Here is a 12084-nt window from a genome sequence, read left to right as displayed (position 1 = left end):
TTGTAGATGTCACATTTTTACTTTCTAATGCTAGAAAGTTCTACACTGTGCTCAACACCTGGAATTACAGGTGCAGTACAACCAATGAGGTAAACAGCTATAAGTTTTCCCTTTTGCAAATAAAAAAAAAAAAAAAAAAAAAAAGGGAGGGGGATTAAATTAATGGCTGCTCTTGAATGTTTATTTTTCCTAAAGTTTTTCAGATTGCTTTTTATAAAATAACAGCTTTATTGAGATATAATGAAATAACACAAAGTTCACTTTGAAGGCATACAATGCAGTGTTTTTAGTATAGTCACAGATTAGACTGTGAATTCTATACCCATCACCACTATCAAATTTCAGAATATTTTCATCACCCCAAAAAGCAAACTCATACATACCTGTTAGCAGTCATTTCCTCTTCCACGCTTCCCTCTCCCCCAGCGTGAAACCGCTAATCTACCTTCTGTCTCTATGGATTTATTCTGGACACATCAGTACCTGAGATCATATAATACGTAGCCTGCTGTGTCTGGTTTCTTTCACCTAGCACAGTGTTTTCAGGGTTCCTCCTGGGTATAGCATGTATCACTATCTTGTTCCTTTTTACGGCTGAATAATCCACTGTATGGATACAACACATTTGTGTTGTTTCCTCCAGGTTGTCTGTTTATGATAAGAAACAAAAGAAAGCCTAGGAAGCAGACAGAACCAGATTCCAGCTGTGTACTCAACCTAAACCCGGGATTAACAAACACAATTACTATTATATCTGCATTTATACCCAATTCTTATAAACTGCACTACTCCTGGAGGAAGTTAATGGAGGTGCCGGCTGTGGTAACATGGATTTCTAAAAATTTCTCTTACACTATTAATGAGGAAAGAAGAAAATGGAATTTTAAATTGACGCTGAGGTAGGAAGATTACTTGAGCCCAGGAATTCAAGACCAGCCTGGGTAACATAATGAAACCCCCATCTCTACAAAAACATTTATAAATTTGCCAGGCATGGTGGTGTGCACCCGTGGTCCCAGCTACTGGGGAAGCTGAGGTGGAAGGGATCGCCTGAACCCAAGAGTTCGAGGCTGCAGTAAGCTATGATCATGACACTGCACTCCAGTCTGGGTGACAAAGCAAGTCTTTGTCTCAAAACAACAACAAAAACAAACAAACAAAACCATAATTGAGTAATGTCTACTAATAGGCAAGCAGATAAACATGTTGTGGTATACCAATACAATAGAATACTACCCAGCAATAAAAAGAATAAATAGTTGATGCACACAGCATGGATGTATCTCAATGCAATTATACTGAGATGGAGACAGGAGGAGGAGATGATCACGGAGCATGAGGGCACTTTTGAATGAATATGTTCATCATCTTGTTTGTGATGATGGTTTCAGGATGTATGCAGTCAAAATTCATCCAATCACATACTTTGAATATGTCTCCTTTATCATATATCAACTATACCTAAATAAAGCTGTTAAGGAATAATTTTTTTAAAGGAGCATAGGCATACTTATCAAATTACATCCATCAAATATGTGCCGTTTTTCTAAGGCTCAATTATATTTCCATATGGCTGTTTTCAAAAAACATACACATCCTTAACAGGTATTTGCATGACTACTGTATGGAAAACACTGCCTTCATTTTGTATATATAATTTCAGTTAATTTTGTAGCAAGTCAAGTTATTCTCATTTTTCACACTAGGAAACTTAAGGTTGAGAAAGTTCAGTAATTTGCCAAGGTGGCACGGTCAGTGTTACACTAACTTCGGTCAGTTTTCACCCCACACCCCCAACTCCTTTCTCTATACCACACTGCCTCTCACTGCTCTTATTACAGACTCAACCCCTCCCAGCACTTCCCAAGTCAGGGAATTCTCCCATCCACAAAGCGGGTTTATGCTTTAGGGTGGCATGCCACATTTGTTCTGTCCCTCGTTTTGTGCTGCCACAAACACTTCCGCAGTGAATTTATCTGATTCAGTGGATTTATTCATTTTCAGTGGATCAGAGTGGTTAATCTAGATTAGATCAAGGCAAGTAATCCTGGTCCGTGTGTCAAAGAAATGAAAACAATTCATCTGAGATTCAAAGCAAGCTGGACGACACCAAAAACTGGTCACTCAACCCACTAGCCAGGCCCTGCATTTCTTTGGGATAATAGTCATTTCCTGTGATGTCAGAAGGCCCAAGAAGGTGACTTTCTAAAGGTGCTCTGAGGTTTCCAGCTACTTTTTGTAGCAAACTTGAACTGTAAGTTGAGGCTGCCGTTCTGTCTATGAACAGGGAAAGCATAGGGAGGTTTTCTCTCTGTGTGTACCTCCTCCAGATCATCTTCCACCATGCAAACAACTGAACTCTGTCCAAATGCTACCACTGTATCTGGGTCCATTTGAACATGGGCTATGACCTCGACTAAGTAAAATTAATAACAATGTGACAGCTGGTTAAAGCAACTTTTTGTAAGTCATCTACGTTTTTTGGAAATGTTGTCACTTCCTTCATGTAAGACTTTCATGATGAAGGTTAACTGTGCTGTATATCTTCCATTTACCTTTCCAAATCCATTCTCCATCCTATTCCACTTGGCTTATGCCCCAGGTAAACTGCATGAACTCAGTAGCAGAATTCCTTGCTCTTTGCCTTCCAGTTGGGTTTGGCCAATGAGGAGCATGAGCAGGAGGTGAGAGTAAGTGGAAGAATCGGTTCAGGCTGTTTGTTTGCTGGGGTCTCTGCCTGCAGGATCATTATAATCTGACTATATCTTTTTCCTGGAGACCACAGCTCTACTAAGGAGGTCCTCTCCTCACTACCCTCATACCTCAGGCCAGGAGCTCTGGAAAACTGCATTCTCCTTTGCAGTTTCCCTACACTCTGCCCTCATCCTTGGACATATTCTTTTTACTAAGTGATCCTGAAATTAACCAATTTGAGGATTCCAATTCTTTCCAATACAGCTGACATTTTCTGTGGGCTGACTATGCCCTATTCAGAATATGAACTTACCCAAAGTTCTCAGTTTATATGAAAACACTGACATTCATGGGATTAATAACAAGCCCAGGCAAAGATAAGCAATGGCTAGATGAGGTGTAGAGCGGTCAGACAGCACCAATTCAGCTTCACACCAATACTCATTGGCAATTGTGTAAGGTGAAGCCATATTCACATAGACTTATGAGAACGGTGAAGGTGGTAGATACACTTTACAAATTTTAAAATGTGAGGAATGCAAAACATTTTCAGGTTGATATATCATGCTTCTTCATGCTTATAAAGTACATTTCCATGGTACCCTCAACCTTTTTTGCATATGGTATTCCACTTCGATTGAAGCTTTAAGCCACTTTTTGGTTGTAATTATCAAATACAAAGAAAGAGATGCTTGCTACAATAAGAACTGCCTAAATGGCAAATCTAAGATTTCAGAGAGGTATAATCAGTTTTTCCTAATTGAGAGGTATTATCATATATAGTAAAAAATGCTATAAAAGTGAAGTGATGCTTTTTTTTTTTTTTTTTTTTTTTGAGATGGAATGGAGCTCAGTCACCTAAGCTGGAATGCAATGGCGCCATCATGGCTCACTGCAACCCCCGCCCCTTGGTTCAAGCAATTCTCCAGCCTCAGCCTCCAGAGTAGCTGGGATTACTGGCACCCGCCATCATGCCTGGCTAATTTTTGTATTTTTGTAGAGATAGGGTTTCAGCATGTTAGCCAGGCTGGTCTTGAACTCCTGACCTCAGGTCTTTCACCCACCTCAGCCTCCCAAAGTGCTGGGATTACAGGTGTGAGCCACTGCGCTCAGCAAAGTGATGCTTTTTGTGTCATGAATAAGTTATAATTTCAAGTAGATTTTGATTAGTTGTAGCTTATAGCAAAGACATAAGTCCATTAAGGAAAAGATGGATCTTGATCCTATCTGAGCCCAAAACAAATAATCTCCTATTTCCCAAATCACCTCAACTATATCATTCCTAAATGAAGTATATCTAAAATGGCTGCTTTAAGATTATTTTCCTTGAGGATATTTCTTTGATGAAGCCAAAATGTTATTAATATTTAGCTTGAATCTATAAAGGTCTTTTAAGTGAAAAGGCTAAAATGTTGAAATATTAATAATGACATATTGTTTATTTTTAGTTTGTGGTGTGTGTGTGTGCGCACGCGCGTTACAGAACAGGGCAGGGGATAGAAAAGAGAAATTCAGGCCAGCAAGGTAAGCTCTATCCTTGTATTCATTATGGATATTGATTAGAACTTAAGAGTATTTGAAAGAAGGTCTCAAAAGAGAACCTGGAGGACTCTGGCAGCTTTCATTTAACTCTGCATAACAACAGGTGGCTCCCTTATGTTTCAAATAAAGTGGTAATTTCACTCTTTCAACTTTTCCCAACTCAGTGTGACATATAAATGAATAATACCATCTTACACTTGTGTCATAGTTACAATTTACACAGTGTATTCCTATTCATTACCTCAACTCATATTTACGTAGTTCAGATATAGTCAGGGTGACTATTATAACCTCCATTTTACAGATGAGGAAACTAAGGCCTGGAGATATAAGTCAAAGCTCTTTCAGTCACAATCTGAATTAGCTTGGGCAAAACATGGGAATGTGTTGGCTCACATGGACTGGATTCATGGACTCCAATTATGGCTGGGCTCTCTCCTTTCCCTTCTCTCTTTGACTCTCTCTGCTTCCCCTCTGTGCATTGGACTTGATTCTCTGAGCAGACTGAAACATAGCTTTACATGATTCTTACTGCCTTGGGACCAGAAAGGATGGGGCATCTCCTCTCAACTTGAGTTAGAAAATTCCAGAGGAAGAACCTACTGGCCCCTGCTGATGGCAGGCCCACCCTCCAAATCAACCACCATGATCTGAGGACGAAATACTATGGCTTCCTCAGCATGGGTCAAGTCTCTTCCCCTGTGGTCAGTATTACCTAAACAACCTAACAAAATCGGAACAGAACAGCCACTGAGGAGACTAGGAGGAGAGAGGTAGCCACCTTAATTTGCTTCTATTGCCTTAAAAAATGTGTCCAAAGGACAAAATCAAAACAACTGCCCAGATCTTCAGTCTGTACCCTTCTTCACTTCACAGCCTTTCCCTGCAGGAGCCAGAGGGTGACTGTGCCTCTCTCCTTCTCACAGTGACCACCATGGTCTGGCTCAAGACTAGCTGGAAAACTCTCGATTCTGTCTTGATTTTGTCACTGTTAAGCTGTGTGACCCTAGGCACATTACTTAACCTCTGGGAACCACAGCTTCCTCCTCTGTAAAATAAACAGTTCCTGCGTTGCAGGGTCATCTAAAGGATAAAGGGAGACAACATATCCCAGATGACTTTGAAAATCATAAAAGAACTACATTAAGGTTTATTACTTAAGTTCCGCATGTAAATGTTAACGGAGGCTAAAACTACACATTAACATGCTTCAGCTGTAGCTCTCACTACCACCAGCCCTCTCTGTTAGCATCACTTTGGTTCTGACATTTTTATTCTTTCAGTTTTAAAAGGCACATTTTAAAAAGAAGCATCAAATAGTGTCTCAGAATGTAAAACTTAGCTCAGAAGAGAAGCTTATGAACAGATGGGTCAATGGCACTTATATTCACCTTTCTGATAACGATTAACCGGGAGGCGGAAAATCTCTGGAAGAGACATAAGAAACTCTCAACAGTGGTTACCGTTCAGGGACTGAGGCTAAAAGTTGGTGGGAAAGAAACACTTTTATTTGTCATTTATGCCTGTCTCTACTACTTGAATTTTTAAAATCTTTCACATATATTCTTTTTTTCCTGCATGAATTCCTTTTGTAATAAAAAAAAAACCTAAAAAATAAAATCATAGTTTTCACAAAAAAGGACAGTATATCAGTTATAGTACATGGCATATAGTATGTACCAGTTATAGTATATATCTGATACAGTGTGTGGTACATGAAAAGCTTTCAGCAAGTTCTTGCTTATTGATCAACCTTCATATCTCTAGTTACCACCTAATCAGCTAAAATAAAATCTAGTTTTCATCTCTATGAATATTTTCCATGAATTATATTGTAAGAAATGCTCATTACCATCTCGCAAGTATATGATTTTAAACTCTTAAATTCACACACCAAAAATGAAACCTACTTTTTAAATTCCCGATTATAAACACAGTACATGTAGCCACCTGTCAATGCTATTACTGCTCTTCTTATAAGCAGACTTCCTTATTAACACTGGAGGATAATGGGCTTCTAGGAACCATACCATTTTATAGCTGTGGGTTTGCATGATATTTTCTAAGAAATTAAAGGTTACATGGAAGCATATGCCAAAGCTAACATAGAGATTTAAATAGTATTTTTTAAAATGATGTAAATGGCTAGGAAGTTTGGATGCTATGCACTGGTTAAGTGCTATACTGGTTGCCTAGTTACATCTCTGTGGAAAGGTTAAAATGGTTGTCTCTAAATCTAGAGAAATTTAAAGTCCTAAAGTTTCATAATTAAGCCAAGGATTGCTTGCGAACCCCTATGCAGTCATGCCTGGAAACAAGTCCCCATCAGGTAATGGTGCTTGGGGATATCTTAAGGAGATTTTTAACAAAAAGCATTTATATATATGAAATTTGTTATCTTGCTCTCATTTCATTAAAGTTATTACATGCCGACTCTCTCCATTTTATCACTACCGATTGCAGTCTGCTACTACAGGCTATTAAAAAACTTCCCAACCTAGCTGAAGCAACTTCTATCACACGATAGGTGGAAGTCAGTACAGTATTTAAAATTTTTAAACGTAAAAACAAATTTTTACTGTGACCAGCTCTGCAAAGTATAGGCCAGTCTACAACATAGTAACAAAAACTACGCATCGTAAGAATAAACGACGAGTATCTTCACTCCCAGAGACGTTCCTCTTTTGCCCCTCAAGGGCTTCCTAATTAGATCTCCCTTGCAGACACGATTAAATCCAAATATCTGCTCCCAGTAGTGGAACAGAATAGAACAATTTTGGTGTAGAAATTTAACATAAGTGTATTAAAACGGATGCACACTTATTCTAGAATTTGAAGGCAGGGGGCAACAGTCTTTTTTTTTCCTCTTGAAGTTCAATCAGCATTTTGTTTGTTTTGAATTGAAGTGAAATTCATATAAAATTAACCATTAGCCATTGTAAAGAGTACAATTCAATGGCATTTAGTACATTCACAGTGTTGTACAGCCATCACCGCTAACTAGTTTCAAGACATCCCTTCACCCCAGAAGGAAACCCTCTACCCAGATAAGTAGTCATTTTGATCCTGATTTACATTTATTCTCTAATTTCTCTTTGGAAAAGAATAAGTTTAAATTACAACGTAAGAAATTGATGTGTTTTCATTTCTTTTGAAACTTGTTGATTCACAAAAATCAGTAAAGATTATTAGTTGAAATGAGGCTAGTCTTAGCAAAATGAAACCAGGATTGAAAGTCCTGGAAGGAAAAAACCCAAAAAGAGATTGAAGAAAAAATCAAAATAATTCACAATTCTGTCCAGGTCCCATCCTTGTCAGAAAGCTAGACTCTACTTCATTGACTGATAGTGCTGAATCTTTTTTGGAAAGAAAGAAAAAGAACTGAAATAGAATGCTTTGGATCTAACAACTAGGAAAAAGTATGGAAGGCAGGAAATCATTAAATATATTAAAAAAAAAAAAAAAGTCTTCCAGCTCCTAAAAGTCAACTGCCTATTCTAGGGAAGCTAATTTATTTTTCTTTCAAGTACAATTACAGTTCTCTTTGCTTAGTCCCAATGATTTGGAGAATAAAAGTCTCCAAATAAAAGCCACAGAAATGTATGGGGTGAGGCCCTAGGACCTTCAGCTTCCCTGGTTTCTTTGCTATGGATGATGCAGGCAGGGTACTGCAGAAGCAGAGGGGAAAGTTCCAGCAAGCTCTTTACCCGGATGCAGCAACTTGACTTGGGGCTAAGTAGCTCATGCTCCACTGCTGGGAGGTCAGGAAGCACCGTGTTCTTAGAGTCCACTAAGACTCCAAGACATGATCTCCTCCAATCCCCTCCCCCTGGGCATTCAAGATAGTCTTCCTAATACTGACCTCTTCTTGAACAGTCTATGCTATCTCTCAGGAGGGAAAGTTCAATTTTGCTCTATGAAAGGCAAGAGTAAAGCTAAGAGAACGCTGTGCTGCATTGGCAAACTTGGGCTTTATAACTTCCATGCAGGCTGACATGCTGAAAAAGATTCAGGGAGGTCCTGTGGTCACCTCAGTAGCAAAATTATTAAAGCTTCCATCATCAGAGGCAACATGCAGGAGCCTGCTGGTAACACCAGAGAACTGAAAGGGCAGCTGGAGCTTGTGATTTCATAAATGTGGCTGCTGCTTCCCAGTTCTGAATATAGGGTTTTTTTTTTTTTGGCTCTTTAAGCTGGTCTGGAAAAACATGCATATATGGTTACAGATTTTCCAAAAGAGTTGGAATAACCCCCATTTTCACCCGAAACATTATGGGTTATGGTCATTATTTGGTTCACTCAAAATTTATATTTAAACAATTCATCAATGTGACAGCTACTTTCTATTAGCGTCATTTTGTTAGACATCTAGAGTGACCAACTATCCTGATTTGCCCCAGATTCTCCCAGTTTTAGTACCAATAGCTCTGTGTCCTGGGAAACCCCTGTCTTGGGCGAATAAGGACAGTTTGTTGCCCTGCTGCTAGCTCTAGGTTTGGACTTCAGGTCTGCATTGCTGAAGTGTCTAAAAGTGGATTTTAAGAGGACTTGCTCTTAAAAGAAGCAGAAATATTTTGCGGGGATGACTTACTTGATGTATGGAGGAAATGATATCATACCTAGGAACTGGCTATAATGAATACCACCATGGTCGGGTTCTGATGTTAATTATGATGTTACTTTTTCCTCCAATTTCCACATTTTAAAGCCTAATAAATAATACATACTGTAGCAGGCAGACAAAACAGCATAAAATAATTTGGTTCTATTCAAGCCCTTGTAATCTGAGCACTGCACGCAAACCCTCCAGAGTTGGAGAAATGACAAAAGCAGCATACTCTCTAGGGGCCACACCAAGAAAGGAACCTTTGGACTTCAACCTGTCCACTTGATCCAGTGCCAGACACTTCAAGAAAACTAAAAGGCTTAAGTACCTGGACCTAGAAAATGAGAACTGTAGAGTCAAGATGAGAATTGGCTTCATCAGTGTTGGAACCTTTAACCTTTTAATCCTATATAATTAGACATTAGATGGTCTTATGTCTGCTATCTGAAGAATTTCCACCTTTCTGAAAAATTAGTCTCTTTCACTTTGTAGTAGCCAGAATAACAGCCCCCAAATATGTTCAGTCCTGATCCCAGGACCTGTAAATACATAACATTACAGATAAAGGGACTTCAAAGATGTGATTAAATGAAGGGCCCTGGTGATGAGATTAGCCTGGCTTATCCAGGTATGCTCAATCTTATCCATGGGTCCCTAAAAAAATCAGAGAACATTTCCTGGCTAAAAATTTACAAGATGTGACTATGGTAGAAAGACACATGGAGAGGCAATGGTGCTTTGTAAAAGAGAGGCTTTGTAAAAGATGGCGGAAGCTCTAGAAGCTGTAAAAGGCAAGGAAATAAATCCAAACCAGAAAGCCTCCAGAAAGGAACACTGTCCTGTTGATATGTTGTTTTTAGCCTAGTGAAATCCCTACAGAACAGTAAGATAATAAATTGGTGTTGTTCTAAGCCACTAGGTTTGTATTAATTTGTTACAGCAGCCATAGAAAACTAATACACCTTTCATCACAGCCGCTGTTCAATAATGCCTTCGTAGTATTTTGCTTCTAACTTCAATATTTGACGATCACCTCATGTTTAATTTGCTTCTATGTATATATTTTGAAACATAAATTTAGCACTAGACCAAATATACTCAAAATGCCCCGACAGTAGCGAACAAAACTTTCTTTTACTTGTTTACTTTGTTTAGCTTCTTGCGTTTGTTAGCACAGAGACTACTTACATAAGGAACTACTGAGCTTAACTGAAACCACTAATTTTGTATGAAGGAAAAATGCTTTTAGGTGAGTGGAAAATGCCAAATAACCTCTTTAAAGTTGTGTGCTAAGACACAGTAGTTCACAATGTTCATAATGTCTTCCTAGGGTGCTCTGCATGTCACAGTGACTGGAAGATGCCACAGCCTTTTGTGAACCAAGGACAGGAATACCAAACAGGACAATGAAGAATTGTCCCATTCGACCTGCCAGCAAACCCCATTGAGAAATTCTGCTTGGATTGATTTGAAAAACTTAAGCATACTTATTAGCATGAAAGAAAGCAACTCAAAGAACATCAGATACTTATAAAAGAATCTTCATTATTAGTAATATTTGATAGAATATGGGATGTCTCAGCCCTCACCTGAAAAACATTAGGTACTGAAATCCAAAAGAACTTGACTATAGGGCAGCAAAAGTGATACATGATCTTAAAAGCACACGTGCACAAAGGGCTTTCTTCCAGTCAGCTCTAGACCAGAGATTCTCAACCCTGGCTGCAAGTTAAAGTCACCTGGGGAGCTTTTAGGAACATCTATAGATGTTTAGGCCCTACCATGGAGATTTTGATTCAGCTGGGGTCTGGGTAGGGTCTGAAATCACGGTTTCTAGACGTTCCCCTAGAGGCTCTGACGTGCGGCCAGGACTGAAAAACACAGCTCTGTCAGTGGGAACAGCCTACTGGACATACCCACATGCATGGGTTCTTCCCTTCCTGTTTTGAAGTCTAGTTATCACCACCCATTCATTCTTCCAAAAAAGAAATCTGGGAGTTTTTCTAGATGTCTTCCTCTCCTTTACTTCTCACCTTTCATCAGCAATTTCATCGTTCTCCCAGTCAAGCCCAACATTTCCAGACCCAAGACCTCCACAGGTCTCCCTTCCAATAGTCTCTCCCCACCTCTCTGCCCCCTAAGGAATTATCCTTTAAAAAAATTCTGATTTTGTGCCCTTTTCTGCCTCCCTACAAAGCAGAGAGAATTCAAACTCGGGAGCCTGCCCCTTAGGGTCCTTCCCAGGCTTCACCACCCTGCTTCTCTAGCCAGATCTCCTCAGTCAGCTACTTTCTGGCCACACCCTGGCCACCCTAAATTTCTAAAGCTTCCTGGAATAAGCCATGCCCTCTGGGGCCTCTGTGTCCATTCACGCTTGATTCCTTATTTTTGGAATGCTCCTCCCTTCTTCTCTGACTGAAGGCACGTCATGGATAGCTCAAACGCCCCTTTACCCATCAAGCTTCTTCCCAAACTCCCCAACTTGGTTCTCTCCTCCAGCAGCATCCACGAAACTCCGCTCTCACCTCACGAAGCCAGACACAAGCAGCTCCTCCTTTATCCAGTTTTCTCCTCCGTGACACTGAACAACTCTGGGCCAAGGCCTTTGTATTTTTCATGTTCATATTCCCAGTATCTGGCATGTATTCTTTTGTTCATTCATTCAACAGTTTTATTAAATATATAACAAGTGCCAGACACCTTGCTAGATGCTGGAGGCAAATGGTTATTAAGTTATACACTATTCCTGCTCTTACAGAGCTTATATTCTTGAAAGGGACGCAGATGGTTGGATGAGTGTTTGTGGTAAAACAGGAAGGTACATCAGAGGATTGGGAGCTTTGTTTTGTTTTATGCTTGCATGTTCCCAGTATATTCAAAAGCGAAGAAATGTCAAAAACAAGTTTCAAAAATTATGGCATATTCTGAATGTTTACATTTCACAGAGTTGTATGATCAATCTCATTGTTTCATTCTGTCAGTGCATCTCTAACAGATCACCTCATTTGGAGATATCAGAAGTCCACATTTGTAGACCTTTTAAACGTGAGTTGAGGAAAATTGATCCTCTTATCCTAAGGAAGGTCTGATATCTAATAAACATGAAATAAATATCTGATGAATCCATAAATGGATGGATGACTAGCTCCAGTAAAGGAAATCAGGTATGACTAGGTTTTATTTTTTATTAGCATTTGCTGTATCTCCTAAACAGTTATGTAAATAAACAATGAAAAGCCCAG

The 12084-nt window shown here is 39.3% G+C and overlaps 1 protein-coding gene across 2 annotated transcripts in view; it reads right to left on the bottom strand.

Annotated features, from left to right (window-relative positions):
• Nucleotides 1-12084, bottom strand: part of GNG2 (G protein subunit gamma 2) — a 111142-nt gene that overhangs the window by 80881 nt on the left and 18177 nt on the right. The gene's annotated exons all lie outside the window — the stretch shown is intronic.

The sequence above is a fragment of the Sapajus apella genome, unplaced genomic scaffold (assembly GCF_009761245.1).
Source record: "Sapajus apella isolate SASKATOON/1434 unplaced genomic scaffold, GSC_monkey_1.0 scaffold74, whole genome shotgun sequence".
Lineage (NCBI taxonomy): Eukaryota > Metazoa > Chordata > Mammalia > Primates > Cebidae > Sapajus > Sapajus apella.
Note: the sequence above shows the minus strand (reverse complement) of the source record. Positions and strands in the feature narration are given on the sequence as shown.